This window comes from Ictidomys tridecemlineatus, chromosome 2, assembly GCF_052094955.1.
Source record: "Ictidomys tridecemlineatus isolate mIctTri1 chromosome 2, mIctTri1.hap1, whole genome shotgun sequence".
In the NCBI taxonomy this organism is placed as follows: Eukaryota; Metazoa; Chordata; class Mammalia; order Rodentia; family Sciuridae; genus Ictidomys; species Ictidomys tridecemlineatus.
Window position 1 is genome coordinate 26,323,753 of NC_135478.1, and position 5,150 is coordinate 26,328,902.

General features: G+C 35.1%; 1 pseudogene; it reads left to right on the forward strand.

Moving 5' to 3' along the window:
- The first annotated feature begins 1,676 nt into the window (after positions 1-1,676).
- LOC106145101 (large ribosomal subunit protein uL6 pseudogene) lies at positions 1,677-2,314 on the forward strand (annotated as a pseudogene).
- The last annotated feature ends 2,836 nt before the right edge of the window (positions 2,315-5,150 follow it).

Genomic DNA, 5,150 nt, shown 5'->3' on the forward strand with positions numbered 1-5,150 from the left:
GTGATCAAGTTTTCCTTTTCTCCTGTAGTCTGTTATGACAGACTGATTTATTTTTTTAAACACTGAATCAGTCTTGCAATACCTGTGATAATTTTAGTCATGTTGTATCAGATTTCTTATAAATTGTTTGATTCAATTTACTAATAAAAATCATTTTTAACTGCTAAAATTTCCTTCAATTCTGTTTGTTTAAAAAAACTATTTTTTTTTTCACTTTTGAAGATTTTATTTTTTCAGGGATAGAATCCTAGAAAAAAAATGGTAGTTTTTTTTCTCTCAACATTTTAAATATATCACTTAGAGTTTGCATAGAAGTTGGAAATAATACTATCTTTTCCCTTCTATAGGTAAAGTAGTTTTTTGCCTACTATCTTGAAAGCATTTTTTTCTTTACTTTTCAATATGATATGCCTAGGTATAGTTTCTCTAACCTGGCTTGATGTTCTCTGACCTCTCTGGGTTTCTGGTTTAGTATCTGACATTGATTTGGGTGAAATTCTTATTCATTTCTGCTTCAGACACTTGTCTCTTCCTTTTTCCCTGCATTGTATTTCTGGAATTCTGTTATTTGGATGTTATACCTTTGTCCTATAGTTCTATGTCCTATAGTTCTTTCATGTTTTCTTCTGTTTTGTATTGGTTTTGACAATTTTTTTTCTCTTTGCTTTTTGGTTTTGGAAGTTTCTCTTGTCTATTCTTGAGCTCAGAGATTCTTTCTTCAACCTTGTCCTGTCTACAAGGCCATTTTTTAAGGCTATTTTTCACTTGTATTATGGTGCTTGGGTTTCTAACATTACTTCTTAGTTCTTTACATGTTTTCCTTTTCTCTTTTAACATTAATTATCTGTTCTTATGTATTTTCTATGTTTGGCATTAAAGCACTTGGGATATTAATAGTAGGTTTTCAAAATTTCTGGTCTGATGATGCTAACAATTCTGCCATATCTGGCTCTGAATTATGATGACTTAGTCTCCTCCTATTGTGTATTTAGTCTTTTGGTATGCCTTTTAGTTTAATTTTATTTTTTTTAAGGTAGAAATGATGTATCGGGTAAAAGAACTGAGTTCATTGGGCTTTGTTAATGTTTTGGTAAGGTGTGAGGGGAGAGCATTCTATTGTCCTATGTTAGCTCTCCTTCTTTTGGTGAGCTATGTCCCTGGACTGGGAAGTTCACCTCCGCTTCTCAGATACACACACACACACACACACACACACACACATATGTATATATATATATATATTTTTTTTCCTATTCAGGTGGGGCAGGCTAACTGAGGGAGGGTGCAGATATGGGAATTAAGTATTTCTTCTCCCTCAGGTAAGTTAGGCTCTCTAATACAACCCCAACAGATTTGCCTCTGCCTAAAAATGTTTTCTCTTTAGTGCAGATATTATTTAGGAGAAAAAAATTCACTGGCATATTTAAAGATGGTGCTTTCTATTCTCCCTCTGCTGAAAGCTAGAGGGGATTTCTTTTTTTTTTTTTTTTTAATTTCTGATAGTCACTATGAGCACCAGGTAGACCTTTTGTAGGAAAAACCTACAAAAATGTCTGCAATTAACACCTCACATCCAAACCAGAGTACCCCATCTTGAGAAGGGAATTGCAGACATTTTTGAGAGCACCTCTAAACCTTTTTGCATTGTTTTACATGTGAGCTTTGCCACATCTACTGCGAGAATGAAGACCATTCTCATCAATCAGACTGAACCATTCCAGAAAATGTCGATATTACTCTGAAGGGATGCACAGTTATTGTGAAGGGCCCAAGAGAAACCCCTGGAGGGATTTCAATCATATCAATGTAGAACTCAGCCTCCTTGAAAAGAAAAAGAAGAGGCTATGAGTTGACAAATGATGGGGAAATAGAAAGGAACTGGCCACTGTTTGCACCATCTGTAGTCATGTACAGGACATGATCAAGGGTATTACACTGGGTTTCTGTTACAAGGTGAGGTCTGTGTATGCTCACTTCCCCATCAACCTTGTTATCCAGGAGAATAGGTCTCTTGTCGAAATCTAAAATTTCTTGGGTGAAAAATACATCCACAAGGTTCAGATGAGGACAGGTGTTGCTTGTTCAGTGTCTCAAGCTCAGAAACATGAATTAATCCTTGAAGGAAATGATTTTGAACTTGCTTCAAATTCAGCTGCTTTAATTCAGCAAGCCACAACAGTAAAAAACAAGGATATCAGAAAATTTTGGGATGGCATTTATGTTTCTGGAAAAGGAACAATGCAGCAGGCTGATGAATAAGATCTAAGAGTTGTCTACTCACAGAAACACGTCCTGGAGTCAATTTGATATTTCAGTGATGAATAAAAGATCTCTATTGACTTTGGACTTAATTCTTTGCAACAGGTTGAATAAACTTTAGTGTCCTTTCAAAGGGGAAAAAACAAAGTTTAGAGGAGGAGAAATAATTGGGTTATAAGAGCCTCAACCCAATCAGGGAAGAAATTCCCTGATGGGATTAACTGAGCTGTAATAAAGGTAGATAGTGTATGGCTGGAGGAGGTGGGTCATTGGGGTGCATATGCCTTTGGGGTATATAGCTTGTATCTGGCAAATGGAGTCTTTCTCTCTGCTTTCTAAATATCATGTGAACTTCTTCCCTACACCACGCTATTCTGCCATGACGTTCTGCCTCATCGTGTGCCTGAAGAAATGGAGCTGTCTACCTACTGAAACCTCTGAAACCATGAGCATCCAAATAGACTTTTTCTCCTTTAAATTGTTCTTGTCAAGTCTTTTGGTTACGGCGACAAAAATGCTGGGTTTCCTTGGAGTTATAACTCAAAGTTGTTGATAGTGATAAAATTTGCTGGTTACTATTCAGGTTTTCTGACCTTAGCATTGTTCTCTGGAAGGGTCTTATGTCTGGGTTTATGCTTTGATATGTTTTGGTTCCTTATATCAACCTGTTTATTGCTCAAATTTGTTGACTTTTCATTTTTTGCAGGTTTTTAATTGTTAGGACAGAACTTCACATTATATAAGTTTTTCTTTTGTTGTTGTTGTTGTTGTTTGTTTTGTTTTGGTACTGAGGATTTAATCCATAAGTTAAATTTTACCACTGAGCCACATCACCAGCCCTTTTTATGTTTTATTTGGAGACAGGCATCTCCCTAAATTAGGCCTTCCTAAATTGCTGAGGCTGGCTTTGAACTTGCAATCCTCCTGCCTCAGCCTGCTAAGTCACTAGGATTACAGGAATGCACTACATGCCCGGCAACTTATAAGTTTTTTATATGGCAAACCAGACACTGGAAGTACTTTGCTTTCTTTTAATCTCCATGTGTCTTCTTAGTTGAAATGGACTTCTCATGAGTAACATATAGTTGGATCTTATTTTTTGATCCACTCTGACAATATCTATCATGTAATTCATATAGTTAGACCATTGACATTAAAAGTGATATTGATATAATAGGAGAAGTATCTATCATATTTGTTATTTTTTTCTATTTGTTACCCTTGTTCTCTTTTCTATTTGTTACCCTTGTTCTCTTTTCTATTTGTTACCCTTGTTCTCTTTTCTATTTGTTACACTTGTTCTCTTTTCATGTTCTCTTTCTTCATTTTTTATGAATCTGTGATTTAAATGAGCATTTTATTTTTTAAAAATGAGCATTTTATATTGTTTTATTTTCTTTCCTTTCTTAGCATATCAATTATGTTTTCAATTTTGACCATTTTCAGTGGTTGCCCTAAAGTTTGCAATAAATATATGTACAACTAATTCAACTCTGCTTTTCAAATAGTATGATCCTGTTCCTAGGGTAACATAAAATCCCATAAAATACCAAACTCCCATCCCTTATATTATTGTTGTCAGTCATTTACTTATACATAAATCTATATAAACTGCTATAATTTCTTTGTTTCTAGAACATGCACTGTTCTCATAATGATAATTTAAAGCAACTTCCACTTAGAAAATATATATCGAGGCTGGGGATGTGGCTCAAGTGGTAGCGCGCTCGCCTGGCATGCGTGCGGCCCAGGTTCGATCCTCAGCACCACATAAAACAAAGATGTTGTGTGAAAACTAAAAAATAAATATTAAAAATTCTCTCTCTTCTCTCTCTCTCTCTCTCTCTCTCTTTAAAAAAAAAAGAAAATATATATCAATAGATTTCTGAAGTTGTAATTCCTAAACAGATCCCTCATTCCCCAAAGAAACTGCCATAAAATAGTAGTGCTCAGTGATCAAAGTGCAGGATAACTCTAGGATTAACATCAAAGACACCACAGAGTACTGGGAAAACAAAACAAGGTTGACCATGCGAAGCACAGACAGCAAAATGCACAGAGGACAGATTGTGGGCATCATGGATTCACTTAACCAGTGGCGTGGTCTCTTCAGGGAGGGCACCAGTAGCTAACCACACAGTAGAAGGCTTTGCTGCAAAGTCCATGAAAATGATCCATGAAAAAGTGGTATGAAATCATGATTCCTACAGGCTGAAGTTGACTCTGGTCTTTGGAAATATAGATCAATTAAGGATGCTATGAGATTTTAAGTACCCAGAATTTAAACATTATTAAATACAATATGTTCTGATTTTATCTTAAAATGAGGAAAAAATGAGAACAATATCAACTAATAATATGAAAGGGAAAATATTCTGGTATGTCTGGTGTAGATATCCCCCAAACTAACCCCACCCAAGCATGTGTTGAAGAGATGCCTAAAATAACTAGAACTTTTGGTACCACAGCTGTCCTTTACATAAGAAATAAATAGGTACAGACACTGATTTATTTCTTACCCCAGTGCATTTTCCAGACTTGTGTATAGTTTCTTACTCCCAGTATATTTTCTAGTTGAGTGACTTCTTCAAAGATTTTTTTGTATTGTGGAAATGGACATATGTGGTGTTTATTTGTGCTACAAATAAGTATTTTCTTTCAAGTAAGGAAAGGAGTGGGAACCCATTTACTTGTTCAAAAGCAATTCAATTTCCTTGTTGACTGTCAAACAAGCCAGGGATGAAATTGATCAATTTCAGAAAAGTAATGAAAAGAATTGGCTAGGGATTCCAAATGGTCTATTTTAGAAGAAAATCAGTATGTAGATATACTTCTAACTAATGAAATTATGACCAAACTGAATACAATATTTTGATATCAACATCATTATT